This window comes from Nannospalax galili, unplaced genomic scaffold, assembly GCF_000622305.1.
Source record: "Nannospalax galili isolate Female #2095 unplaced genomic scaffold, S.galili_v1.0 scaffold271, whole genome shotgun sequence".
NCBI classification, from domain to species: Eukaryota; Metazoa; Chordata; class Mammalia; order Rodentia; family Spalacidae; genus Nannospalax; species Nannospalax galili.
The window spans coordinates 8,607,987-8,623,358 of NW_008331789.1; positions in this window are offsets into that span (position 1 = coordinate 8,607,987).

Genomic DNA, 15,372 nt, shown 5'->3' on the forward strand with positions numbered 1-15,372 from the left:
GGGAGACCTGTAACATATTTTTGTGCTATTCCAGTATCACTACACACAAGTAGAGATTCATATACCCAAGTAGAGCATGGGTGTTTCAGTGCACTTTATTTTGATATAAAAACATACTCATTTTAAGCTGTATACTTATTTAGCTGACAAGTTTGCTGTTTGGAGCATACAGACTCATGGAACCAACACTCTGGTGAGTCCTGGAGGGCTCTTCCTCCTCTAGAGTGTCTCGGCAATAATGGGAAAATGGACCTGGATCCAAGAGCATTCAGTAAAAGAGCAAACACAATAACAGAAGTAGAAATGAGAGAGATTCGGGGGCCAGGCTATCTTTTCCATAGCAACTGACTCCTGAGGGAACTCACAAGGGTCCTATGAAAAACTAAATTAATTCCTCTGAGCAAGTGCTCCAATTACCCAAATTCCTTCCACCAGGCTACCCTTGAACATTTTCACCACCTCTGAATATCACCATCCTTGGAGCCTGTCTTCCAGCCCATCAAGCTTTGAGACACACTCAGACTGTATCAAAACCATAGCATAGAGTATAGTGAAGAATGTCAAGAAGCATCAATCCAAGCAGAAGCACCCAGGACTCAAGAGCTCAGAGACTCAGAGATCAGAACAGGATGTAGGTCTTTAGTCATGATTTCAGCCTGACATCATCTGATCACAAATGCTTGTCATCCCTTAACATTTTGGTCACACCTAAGTCCTGGGACAGTCTTAGAGATTACATGAAGACACTGTCTGGGGCTGCAGATCTCTGGGCTGGGGACAGGACACGGGTTCCCCTGGCTAGTGAGGTGAAGCCTGGACTTCCCATGCTATGGACCTCTGTCTTCCCAGTTGCCTAGATGTTTGTGATGTAGCACCTAGCTTCCTCAAAAACTACGGGCACTGGACGAGACGGGGTATGCCTCTCTTCTTCCTACAGTGCAGTCTCTCCACCTCACGTGTCACTTCTGCCTTAACATACTCATTAAAAGTGAGTTACTAAGCCCAGGGTGATGATGGCCGTTACCAACTCAATTTGTTGGCTTACACTGGTACATTGACTATGGAAAGACAGAGGTCATCGGGGACCATCTGGAAGCCTGGGGCTTACTGAGCTGTGACACTGTCATTTGGGTCTGCTATTTGCTTAGTCCTGGGATGTGGGTGATGAGAACTGGATTACAGAAAGGCTCAGGTACTGACGGAAGCAGTTCTAAGTCCAGATTCTTGCTGTTCGCAACATCTATGGAGCACCTGTTTCATCATCTACACAGACGGATCACAAATTCCAGATTTCAGTTTCAGAGATATTTCTCTTATACTGTCATGTAATGCACTTTGTGCTTTGTAGAAGAAACTATATTTCTTGTTTAGAAACAAAAGTGGGAGACTCTTCCGCAATCCAGACAGGACCGCAATTAATATTTTGATGAGCATTCCAGACATTGCTAATCCATGTAAGTATATATACTTATATATATGTTTTTATAAATAAAATATAACTATGTACTTTACCTAAATTTATGAAAAATATTGCACCTGCTTCATCGTAACTGCCTTTCCACTTGATAACATGTTGTGAGCTATTTCCCTGTCAGTAAATAGAGCTCTATGCCACTAATTTCAGGGGCTGCAGCGTGTCCCAGTGTATGATGATGCTGTGTAATTTGTTGCACTCCTCCTGGCTTATTTTTCAATGTGAAGGATGTTTAATATCTGTGTGTTAGTAAAAACCAAATATGCAGCTGTGGGGATGACCAGCTCAGTTCAAATCTAAAATACAGAGCTTTTTATTTCCCTTACTTCATTCCCCATAGGATTTTTTTTACAGTGAAACAGAAATTCCAATGTTTTATAATTGTTTCCAAAAGCTTTAAAATATTTTGTAAGGATTTTAAAGAGGGTAGAAGATGCAAAGAAATCTGTGACTCAGGATGGCTTCCCTAGTCATTGAAAAAATTAATGTTATAATTTTATGAGAATATTCACAATTCACTGTCTATCGTTCTCAAAATTATGAGTGACACACTGAAGACACCAGAGAGATTAATCGGGTCACTGGTCAGATTAGCTCCGAGGACAGAGTCTTCATAAAAAAGACATATTGAGTAAACACTAAGTAAGTGGAGGGTCAGAGTCCTTTGTGCACAACCTTGCCCCACAAGACTCAAGGAAAATTCACATATAAGACACATATAATTCACACAAAATACATCACCCACGTGGGATAAAGTAAAGAGAAGAGATGTTCTTTTAAAGAAGATAAGGGAAAAGATTTATTTTGGATCAAAGCTTCAGTCCCAACTTGCTTGGCTCTGTTGCCTTGGACCCACTGTGGGGCAGCACAGTGTATCACCATGGAAAGCCATGGTAGAGAAGATGTGCTCACCTCATGTGAGCTGGGACGCAAGGATACAGGCAGACCCTTCTTGAGTCAGGGCCCAGAAAGCCCTCTCAAGAGCACATCCCGGGGAACTGGTCTCCTCCAACAAGGCCCTGCCTCTCAAATGTTCCACCAACTCCCCAAAGCGCCTCATTCCAGGGACCCAACATCCAACACTTGGTTTTTCTCAGGCTGTTCAAGATCTGTGTTCAGTGCAAGCCTGGCTTTGGCGTCCCCTTTGGAGTGAAGCAGGGCATATTTTTCATCCATGTGTCCTTGGTAATTTTTGGCATCTAAAATGCGCTCAGAAAGATCTTGTACTTGGATTGGAAAATGCTCTTTTCACAAATGTATATTTTATTTATTTTTGTTTTATGTATATGAGTCTTTGCCTGCATGTATATAAGTGCTGTGTTGGCATTGCCCACCAGAAGAGGGCATCAAATTCCCTGGAACTGGAGGTAAGGATGGTCATCCGCTGCTGTGTGAGTACCTGTGTGAGCAAAGCCTGATCCTCTGGAAGAACAAACAGTGCTTGTAACTGCTGAGCCCCAGGAGAAAATATTCTTGACATTATACATGTCAACTGTCATAAAACTATGCTAGTAAAATGGCACCTACAACCAACCCCGATGTGTCACTGAGGGAACTATGAAATGACCACTGAAGGGACTTGTCTTCATCAACAGCTGGGAAATCAAAATCGAATTTCCATTTCACGATTGTTGTTTCTCTGTGGATTTCCAATTGTTGAAATACCTTTGCAAGTCTGCTCTCTGGTTTTGAACACTTGCCCAACTGGTTGGGATTGCATGGCTATTCTTTTGTTGTTGAAATTACTTTCATGACACAGGTCTGGGTGGGATTGATTCAAAAACTCTTAAATCATGCTTATGCATTAAATAGCTCCATGGATAAAGTCTTACTTATTTTCATGCAGCTTAAGGAAGACAAAAGGGTAGTTCATAGGTTCACCACTAGAGAGAGTGCTGGCCAAGATTTTGCATCTACAAGCTCAAAGGTAGAACTTTCTGAGAAAAAAAAAGGTCAGGAGGATTTTTTTTTTCCCTTTGGTGGGCAAGAAAATGAGATGAGTTTATGTGACCCTTAAATTCTTTGCCTGGCTTTTGCTTCTAACGTTCGTTCGTTTCTATTTTTAGTTCTTGGTTGAATTTTAACATCTATCAGAAAAGCTTGCTATGCTCTCTGTAACTATCCATCCAGAATCTCCTGATTATCCCCTCACCCCAAATTACCCACATGTTTATCTCCATCAACTCACCATTGTTATATACAACAATTACTTATTAATGTTTCTGGGTTTCCATCCATAACAGTTATGAGCTTTTGAAGGTTAATAATTCTATAGTAACCTCACAGTCTTTCTAACACAAAGTTCATACTTGGTTACTGTTACTTAAATCCTGAGAAAGATGAATAAGTACTGAAAAGGAAAAAGTCAAATGATGTGAAAAAATACAAGAGAAAATCTGTACTGTGGGATGGGAACCATGAACACCCTTCTGACTGGGGTGTTAAAATTCAGCCTAAAAAATTCAAAGGGAAGGGCCTCAGCCCTAAGAGCACTGACTGCTTTTGCAGAGGACCCAGGTTTGATTTCCATCACCTACACGGCAGCTAACAACAGTCTATAACTCCAGTTCCAGGGGAACTCCACAGGCATTGCACAACATGGGTGCATTTACACACAGCAGACAATACACTCATACACATTAAAAGTAAAATAGGTCTGAACCTGGGTCCTCAAGGAGCACCCAGTGCTCTTAACCACCGAGTCATCTCTCCAGCCCCTTACTTCCAATTTTTGATAAAACGAAAGTGATGATTACCCTGTCATCACTAAAGCTAACAGGTGAGCTTTTAGTTCAGAGCAGCTCACAACCTTGCCCTCATGGGAAGTAAAGAAAGCTGGACAGGCATGTTAACAGGGTGCCTTTCCTAGGAACTTCTTTTACCTGGGCTGTGGGCTAATGCACCCGTGGGACTTGTCATCAGGTTCTTTCAGAGGAGAAGCCCATTCCTTCAGGTGCTTTCCTTGTGGTTCTTGTCTGATTCCGATGGTCTCTCTGTTCCTGGAAACCTGAGCTGTGTTCCCTCTGGTGCACTTGGAAATTCCAGGCTGGAGTAACCTCTGGTTCTTCAGATGAAAGGTGAAAATTCAGTGTGGTACTGTTAGAGTAGGAAATAGCACCGTACGTTTGACTGGTCAAGACTATAGAATCTCATCTGTTGGAAGACACCTTTCCAGTTTCACTGGTCAATCATCAGGTCATAGGACCACCCCTAAGGAGGTAGGTTCACATTAAGTTATGCTAAATAGATGGGTGGAATACCTGATGTGTTAATGAGATGGCGAATTTTTCCTGCCTCGAGTCCCTCGTCCAAGCACAGAGCTTCTGGACCAGCCTCAGTCATGTAGCCTGTAAGTCTGCCTACTTTTCTGAATTCCTCAGAAAAGCATAATCTCTCCTTTTCTTCTTCATGGCTTTCTTCCTAAACGTGCTTTCTTTAAGGCTTTGGGCTGCCCCTGGCATCTTGTAGTTCTTTACTTTTTCTCTAAAGTTTCCTTCTCCGAGCCATGTGGCTGCCAGTCAGCTACGCGTCTGACCTTCACGTGGGCTCTAAACCTGCCTGGCTTCACGGCTTTTTTTCCTTCTTCCTAACATTCACCTCCTCAAGACAGCTGCAAAGATGAGGAGTTTTCTTTAAAATTCTAATAAAATCAAAAAAGCTTCTGTTTAGGTCCATTCTTAAATTCTTTTATGAATGAGACTAAGAACCCTCTGGGGACATTCTTTCTTCCCATTTCAGTACCACAGCTGGAAACATGCTCATAGGATAACTTACAGATCCTGGGCAGGGAGGCTGTTGCCAGCTGAAGGTTAACCTCCCCCCCTGGGTTAGATAAACTATGAGAGTAAGGGGGCCATCATTACCTCATCAATAATTATTTACATTTAAAAAGCTATCGTATTCTTAAATATATTGTGTTCTTTTCTATTTTCTTTTCTTTCATTCTTAAGTTTCAAGACATTTTTAGACCTTTGGGAATAGGAATCTTGATTCTACCATGCAAGATAGTTAGCCTCCATGTCACAGATCATCAACTGCTGTCTATCTATCTGCAATCAGATCAGCACTTAATTAAAAGTTGTAATGAGCAAGCATGCCAACACTATCCCCAGGGACATTGTGGCAGGTCTGGGCAGGGCTTGCCATTCACTCACTGATTCTTCCTAATGATATATGTGATCATCTATGAGTTCAATCATGGTCCTGTCACAGAACCCACTTTTCTATGACTTGAGCAGGATTAGACCATGAGATTCTTTGCCAAATGCCATTTAGAATACAAGTTTTCAAAAGAGATGCTCACTTTTGGTTCTAATATTCCTGTAAATAATCATAGCAAGTTCTGTTTTCCCAACTCATTCTCCATAAGCCAGAACCAGTTGCTATTGGTCTCTCATTCTAAGCATTAATTCATTTAGTTATTCAGTATAATTCATTTTGAATGAATTTTCTATGATATACATTGTGCTAAATTCTTGGTTCAAACACTTAACTTTAATACTCTGTCTATCTTTGATCTTTTGAAAAACGCAGCAGCTTTTGCTTGCTATTTTCAGAAAGCTAGTTTGTTGCTCTGGAAAAGTAAACCAAACGCTGATGATCGTTCTCTAATGTCAACTTTAAGACGCTCTAAAATCACTATCAGATATGTAATTAATCTGTTATAAGCTAGACATCTGAAGTCAAGAAAACTCATGGCAAAGTTCTATTTTAATTCCAGTTTTTCATGTGGACCTCAGCCTCTCCTCCCAGCCTCTTCCCTGACACTCAATCTGCAGTGGGTTCTGACTTTTCTTCTCTGTGTGTGTTCCACGTGGAATTAGAAGAAAGGTAAGAAACTTTGTCTAAGGCTACTTTTTCTTGGTATAGTAAAATACCTGAGACTGGGTATTTTATAAAGAAAAAAGATTAATTTGGCTTCTGCATGATTGGAGGTGGGGATGCTGGAAGTCCACTGTCAAAGAGCTCCATCAACTAGGTCTCTGATGAAGGTCTCATGGTAAAAGACTTTAAGGGGAAGGTGGTGCCTGTAAGGAAGGAAGCCAGACAGATTCAAGGACATGCTTGCCTTTTTTCAAAACAACTCTTCAATTTTTTTGTCTTTTTGAGACAGAGTCTCCCTATAGTCCCAGCTGACCTGAACTCACTATGTAGACCAGGCTGGCCTTGAACTCACAACAACTTGCTGTCACAGAAACTAACAAGGATCCTGAGTAAAATGTATCTGTTACTTCTGAGAATGGTAACTTAGTCATCTAAACATCTTCCACTAGCCCCTCCCCCACCCTTAATACAATCACAAAGGGAACCATGCCTCCAACATGAAACTTTGGAAAACACACTCCAAACCATAGTGAAGCCTGAGGTCTTGCTGTCACCCTACCTGCCCCTCTGTAAGTGACATCTGGCTCTGACCTATGACTTTCATAAGACAAGATCCTTTTGTTCTTCATGTATGAAAGTGGATTATTTTCGACTGGACACAGACATTATTTCTGTTGTCTCAGTTCTGGGGGTGGCATGTGCACATAGGTGCACATGAAGGAAGAGGAGGACATATGATGTTCTGCTCTGTCACCTCTGTTCTTACACTTTTGAGATAGTCTCCCTGAACCTCAAGCTAAACTGATAGTCAGCAAGCCCCTATGATCCTCTCATCTCTGCCCACCACTGCACTGGGTCTAGAGGCACAGGCACAACCAGATGCTTAGATCTGAACTCAGGTCTTCACACGTGGACATCAAGCACTGTCACCCACTGAGCCATTTCAGCCGTAGTATCTTTAACTACTTGTGGCATCTGACCTCAGAGGGATTGTGCTTTACAATGATAATTTTGCTAGAGAAGAAGAGAGGAGAGTTTGGGCATCAACATTAAGAAAATAATGATCCATTTAACTTAACTAGAGCCAAACAATAACCAGATAGTAAAATTAGAGATTTTGGGGGGAAGAAATGTTTTTGTCACTGTTTCACAATAAAATTGTCTATCTTTGCTCCCAAATCTTGCATTTGGCTGCATAACAGTGGCTTGTTTAAAAAATACCTTGGATAATGCCTGTGTCAGAATGCTCAGCGCTCTGAGCTCCTGCTGCATGTTGATTGAGTCAAAAACCTCCTTTTCCCAGAAAACTTACTATATAAAAAAAAGAAAAGTCACAACAATTAAGATATAAAATAGAACCAAGAATAAGGACCAATCTCAGAACTCTGAAGTGACTTTGTTTTGTGTGATCTCTCATTTCCTTTCCCTTATCTTGGCGTTTTCCCTCCAGGAGCCCTGTCTCCTCAGGAGGAGCCGTCTTCATTGTTGATCACTGGAACAGTCACAGAAGAAATGGCTCCTTTGTTTGCATTCTGCATTCGCCTTCTTTCCTTTTGCCAAAACAAATACATTTGCATTCTGAGATCACCAGCTTCAGCGAACTGTGTTCTCACTGACTAATCTCCGTAAAAGGTTTCTGTGAACCTCGTACAAGCTCTGAGGGAAAACCTCCGAAGGCCAAGCTGCCTTCCTTCACCCTACTTGGATTCCTTCAGAAATTATGCTTCTGGGATGAATGGATGCTACATTCTCCCTTGACTTACTGGGTTTGTGCCAGCCTCTGGTGGTTTTATTTGTTAATTTGTGTACATCCTACATGACTTTCATGTGGAAAGCATCTCTTGATTTTTAAAATGTATATGTAGAATTTTTTATTTGAATTACTAGATTCTTCTTATAACGTTAAAAATGCATTTATGTTTATTTCATGTGTATGAATTTGTATCACAAGCATGCAATGCTCACAGAGGCCAGAAGAGGGTACAGTGTATGTGCTGGGAACTGAACCTGGGCCCTCTGCAAAGAGCAGCCAGTGCTCTTATCCACTGAACATCTCTCCAGTCCCTGAATTCCAACTTTCTTTGCAACACTTTTGTGATAGTCAGGGAAGGTATTAAGTATTTATGTTTTTCTTATAATGAAACATATTTAATTGGAATTAGCAAATTATTAAAGACATAAGGGACTTAGCAAACCCAAAACATGAACCTGTTCAATGATCATTCTGAATTATCCCCTAAGCATCAAACACAGGACAAAACTAATAAAAGTGGTTATGACCATGCCTGAAATAAAATATATTTTCTGACCCCTTACTTCAAAGGCCAATAATGCATTTCTCTTATGTAAATATTTTCAAAGGTGTTATATAATGGCAGATAACACTAGGAAAAGATGGATGACAGAAACATTTGTTCAGTGTCTTGTAATTAAATTCTTTCAATTCTCAAATAGTAACAAGATATCAAAGCAACATCAACACATACTTGAATAATACAATCAGATGACTAGGTATCTCCAAGATGCTCCCAAAACACAAGCAGGTCAGAAGAAACAGTGATCGCTGGGGCTCATGCGACATCAAGGTCCCTGTGATAGAAAGTGGAAGAAAGAAATCCCAAACACAGAGAGTTGAAAAATTACCCTGGCATTCACCTGGAGGATGATGAGAAGCTATCTGAATGGTACATACTGGTCGGAGAATGTTCTCAAAGGCAGCCAACAGAAGCAGAGCTGGGTAGAGAGAGCAGGGCTGTGATACAGCTCCGAGGATGGCTTCAGCAAGTTGCTTAGGGCAGGGTAACCCACACATTAGTATACTGCCACAGTGATTAGCCACAGTGAGCTGGTCTCACAAGGCTCTATGATTTTGGATGAGGTTGCTATTCTAGTTCCCACCACCCCTATGGTTGGCTTGTATGGCAGAACTGAATTCTAGAAATACTGACACGGAATATATCTTCCATTCCTGAAAAGGAATATGTATAGCCCTTTCTGGAGTCACTAGAAGGGACCATGAGAAGCGTGAGAGAAGCAGAGGAGCCGAGAGGGAGCTCTGCAGCTACAACTCTCAGGGTGGTATCCTGGAGGCCTGCACCCTGTGCTGTCTCTGGAACAATTGCCTGAAGCTCTGTTCTAAGACAAAGCCACACACTAATAAACAGCTATTGAAGGTGGACTATAAATTGAAGGTAATCAGACAAAGGGGAGAGAAGTATAAAAATCTGAAAGTTGTAGAAAATATTATTAGAAAAATTTAAATCATTTTTCTTTTTGTCTTTCCAAAACTAAAATAATGAAAAAAAAAAAATTCTAGACCAGTGAATCTAAGAAACTTCCCACCTTGTCACCCCTTGTTTAAATGTATAGAAATAGTTCATAGAAAAATCTTGAAAAGAAAAACAATCTACAAGAAGTATGTGTAAGAAATAAAATGAAATACAGAGTAGACCAAACTTTGTGCTGATAATGAAATCTTGTTGCAATCAGGTCAATAAAACAAAAGAAACAACAGCAAAACCCCAGAAACTAACATTTTTTCATCTATTGAAAATAAATTGAGAAACCACAGAAACAGTGACCAGAACCACAAGCTAAGTCGTCTTAGAGTCACAAAAGGTCTGACTGGATGAAAGAGATATTTGAAGTAAAATGACAGAATTTGTGAAATAATTAAAAATTTTCCAAAATCATTTCATAAGTGAATGCTTGACTACATTTCATACATAACTAGATAAACGTTCCTCATATCTTGTGTTAGAATTCAGAAATGATGAATAATTTAAGCTCAAAAAAATATTAAAAAGAATTGAGGACATGGCTGTGCAAGTCCAAAGACTTATACTCAGATCTCCTAAACCTACTTTTAAAAAGTCAAGCAGTATTGCAAATCTATAACTCCAACTCTAAGGAAAAAGGGGAAGGCAGATCTCTGGGGTTTTCAAGTCAAGTAGTCTAGCCAACTGCTGAGTTCTAAGTCCAATGAGATACCCTGTCCCAAAAGACAAAGTGGATTGCTGAAGACATCCATGATGTGAGCACAGAAAAGGGAGACATCAAGCTAGGACCAAGCTGGAAACTCCCTACCTTTGGATGGCTGGTGTTCATAGTGCCAGAAGGTGCTATGCAGATCCCTGAGGGAGAATTGACCCAACAGTCCTGCTTAATGATGGACCCCACGCATTGCACTATGGACATGCCAAACAAGATATTCATGTCAGTGCAATAGTGGCATGGCTAACGTGTGTTCAACCAACAAACTTCCCTTTGGATTTAAATCCTGTTCCTTGGGAGAAACACATCTGCTACTGAAAGCCAGTCCAGCTCCCACTGACAGAGGAAATTAAAAGCCTCAGTGGGGAAGGGAATGCAATTGTTTTGATACATGGATGTGATGAACCTGCTAAGGTGCCTTCTAAGCTTTTGTTTATCACCTGTAAGTTATTAATGCAGTCAGTGTCCCAGTGGATGTTTATCTGATTCCTGTTTCTAGAAAGAGGGATGACACCATGATGGGTCAATAGCCATGTCCTGGAAATAGAGGATGAGAGGATCCAAGTGTTCAATATCTCAGCTCAGTGAGGGGAAAACCATCCTACATCTATGTTCCAAGGATCAGGAGTTCTGGCCAAAGATGATGGTGGAGAGATTATAAGAGATAGAGTAAGGGGTGGAGTGTTTTATAGGCTGTCCTCTGACAGACAGATGTCATCTTCCTGGGTTCAGCTGCAGACACTTGGCAAAGATCATCACAGCTGGGTTTGTTGGCTTCATACTTCCACATGGAGGAGGGGCCAGGATAGTGAAGGACTCTCTCCTGAGGGTCCTGCCACACCTCCCTACAAACCCCTGATGGTTAATTTGGCCCTCAATTCTACATGGTTTGTGGGGATTCTAGGGTATATAGGCTAGGGAAGACCAGGGGAGGGTCTCTTGCAACTTTGTGTAGTTATGGGGAAGCCATCATCCATCCTTAGGTGAAGACTTTCTGGTGTGGCCTTAGTGGGGAGCATGCAGATTTCTGTAAGTAAACCCTCACTCATTGCTCTCTCAGTAAGCCCAATGAACTCACTGTCTTCCCAGAAAATAAAACAAATGTGTAGTAGAGGAAGACGTTGGCTCTGGCCTCCACATGCAATACATGCATACATGCATACATACATACATTAACTAAAACGATAAACAAGATTCAAGAAGGATGCAGTTGATACAGAAAATAACCAAAGAAGATCTCCCAAGGAGGAACAAAACAGTGTCTAATTTAAAGAACTATCCTAAAATAAAATAAAAATTCACTTAGAAGTACATTGTTAAATAGCACACCACATACTTGGTAAATTTAACTTCTTAGGACTAATAGAGTGATAATTATATAGCAAATACTTAAAAAGGAAAATATAACTTTAAGATCCAATTAAAAAGATTAAATCACTTATAGGGTAGAAAATATTAGGCATCCATCAAAATGTTTGACATCAGCACCTTATCTCAAAAGATAACAGGATCAGATATTTAACACACCTTGTTATTTCTCCATGTATTCTGTCTAGCAGATTTTCTAAATAACACTTTATTTGCTCAGGAATTAAGATTTCTTGAACATTTTCTTAATTTTTATTCTTATGTGTATGCGTATGTGAATGTATGTAAGTACACTTGTGTTGTGCAATGCCTACAGAGATCAGAAGAGGGCATCGGATCCTCTGGAACTGTTGTTACAGAGAGTTGTTAGTCACCATGTGTTTGTTGGGAACAGAACCTGAGTCCTCTGCAAGTTGCAGCCAGTGCTCTTAACTGCTGAGCCATCTCTCCAGCCCCTGAAAAATTTCTTAAAACAAAGGTAATCCGCATCTAGAATTCAACATGCCCTAAGATAATTCTGTATCACAAATGTCATTACCCATTTGTAGCTATTGTCCCACTGAGCACTGTTCGTTGGATACTACAAGATAATTGAGCAGTCAAGTAAGTCCATAACTGTTCTTTTCAGACTGGATCTTCCTGTAGCCCCAGCTGGCCTGGAACTCACTATGGAGACCAGGATGAAGCTTCCCTCAGTCTCACAGAGTCCATCTGCTTCTGCCTCTTGAGTGCTGGGATTAAAGGTGTGTGGCAGCATACCCTGTGTAATGTTTTTTTTTTCATTATTTATTTACATGTATGTGAATATCACCTCCTTGGCAGTACCCACAGAAACCAGGAAAAGACATTGAATCCCTTAGAGCTAGATACACAGGCAGTTCTGAGTCACCTGACATGGCTACTGGGAACCAAATTCCAGTCACCAAGGAATCTCTCCAGCCCCTTCATATATTTGTTTGAGTTAACTTTTCTGTTTTATTTTTATTTTGTTTTTTCATTTGCTTTGTGAGACAAGGTGTCACTGTGTAGCCCTGGGTGGCCTGGAATTTGCTATGTGCACTAGGCTGTTCTCAAATTCAAAGAGCTCTGCCTGCCTCTGCCTCCGGAGTGCTGGGATTAAATTGATTATTGATGTTGTTTTTTATGTTCTTATATTAAGAAAGAAGCAACTGAGTCACATACCAACTGCAGATTTTTCAGGGTTCTTTAGCTGGTCAAGGGCAGAGTGGAACACAATTTATCTTATTGCCGATCCAGTCATTTTCTTCCAAAACATTTTTTCAACAAATGTCTTGCTGTAACATTACAAATCTACTATCTAAAACTTACAGAATCTAGTTTATGAAAATGCCTGGAGTCATTAAATTCATACAGTGGAATATGAACTATGCTCATTATCAAATAATTTACATGGAAACGGTTATATGTGTGGCCACCAGAAAAAAAACAACAAACAGAAAAAGTTGTAAGTAGCATAAGAGTCTCTAAGTGGATTATGATAGAAAATATTTTCCAACACACAGAGGAAATTTCATGTTAGCAAGGATGCTCTGGATTTCAGGACCGTCATCTCCATGAACATGGTTTTCTTCATGTAACCGTCAGGGAGGTCATCTTCTAATTTGTTTCTCTGTTGCTGTGCAAAACATTAACTAAAACTGACATGAAGAGGAAAAGGATCACTTCAGCTTACACATTTGGGGGGATTCATCTGTCGGGGAAGTCAGACAGTCCTCTTTAAGGAAGAGACCTAGGTATAGGAACTGAAAAAGAGAGCTTGGAAAAAAGCTGTTTACACGCTTGTTCCTCTGCTTGCTCAGCTGTCTTTGTTTTGCAGACCTGGCCTACCTGTCTGGGAATGGCACCACCAAGAGTAGGCTGAACCCTCCTACACAAAGTAGCAACTTGGAAAATGCTTCACAGGCGTGGCTATCAGCATTTCCAATGGGGGAAGCTCTTCAGTGAAAGCTCCTTCTTCCCAAGTGAGAGCAGTTTGTTCCCAAGTGACAGTAATTTGTTCCCAAGCGACTCTAGTTTGTGTCAAGTTGACAAACAGTAACTAGCACTGATGACAAGAAACAAACAAAATCTCAAAATTGAGTTTGAGAAGGAAAAATAAGAACTAAACAAAAATAAACACAAAATTTAGGTTTGTACAGACTTTTAAAGCAGAATAAAGCCATAATTCTCATTTCAAAATGTGTTGGGACTTAATATAGGTGGAAGAATTGTGCCACAAGTAAAATAGTGCTCGTCCAATCCATTGGAGAATTATTTAACACCAGTAGAGAGCTAAAATATTCCCAGGGGCTCTCCTATCTCCATGTGATGTTGGAATGAGAATGTCCCCCATAGGCTCCAAGTATGCGGACTTTTATTCCCTGTTGGTGGCATCTCTGTTTTGGGAGGCTTTAGGAAGTGTTGTCCTGCTGGAGGAAGCAAGTCACTGCGGATGGGCTCTGAGAGTTCCTAAGTCTTCCTGGATTTCCAGGTACTCTCTGCTTTCTGTGCCTTCCTCATGATGCAAATGCTCCTCTCTCTACTCCAGCCACCTCCTGCCACCATGCTCCCTCCCCAATAATGAATTCTGATTCCTCTGAGCTTACAGTTTGTAAGCTCAAATAAACTATTCCTTTTATAATTTCCCTTGGTCACACTGTTTTATCATAGCAACAGAAAAGAAGCTAACACCCTCCATATCTTGGTATTCTTTCTTCCTTCTTCTTAATGAACCAGAACAGTTAAATAGATTCATTAGTATGATATTCAAGAACCTCCCGGCTTATTAACATGTTTCTTTTCCTATTCATAATTAGGCATTACTATAAAGCCTCTAGTTGTCTTGAAACACATGTTCAGTCATTCTCTAGTTTTAATTCATAATAATTACTTATTGTTATTATCGACAAAGTATCAGACATTCTGTAAAGTGTCCAGCAACTTCGGGTTGCCTCTTATTCCATGTTCGTTCCCTCTTGACCCACTTTTTTTTCTTATTTATGGAATATGCACCTACGCCTAGACCCAGATTTTATGTTATTTCCAACCATATTCTCTGCCCACCTGCTCTAAAATGCTTTTGTCTTTGAAACTGTGCAAGACATAATGTCCATAAAATTCCTTCTTAAGGTAATTTTCTATTGATTGGGGATATCATTTAATAGTAAGATCACAAAAATTATGGACTCAAGTGGGATCAGACATACAGGAGAATATTTCTTTTAATTCAACCCATTATATCTCTAAAAGCAATAATCAATCCTTCCTGTCACTGCTGGACAGGGATGATGGCGTCACTGCTTTTCAAAGACATACTCTCATCCTGAGAACATTCTGAACACTATCCAGCTCTTCCTCAACTTAACATTTCAGCCCTTCCCACCTCGCTGCAAGTTCCTAATACGGGCCTCTGGTTGTGCAGACCTAAGAGACAGCAATGTTGGTCATTTACGGGAATTAGGCTTTATGCTACTCAGCATTCACGCACCCTACCTTCGGGAACTCTGCCCTATTTTGCAACAAGAAAACATTCTTATTCAGGTCATAGTCGACCAAGGAGGAAAAGGAAGTCTGTGTTCTCTTTGTCCAAGTCAATTAGTGTGTGCTTTTCCTAAGACAGCACTGTTGGGACTGAATGCGAACAGGTCAGCGCAATCAGGGTGAAAAATTGCTCCTGAAGTTACTTTCATTTGAGTTCCATTATATAATCCATT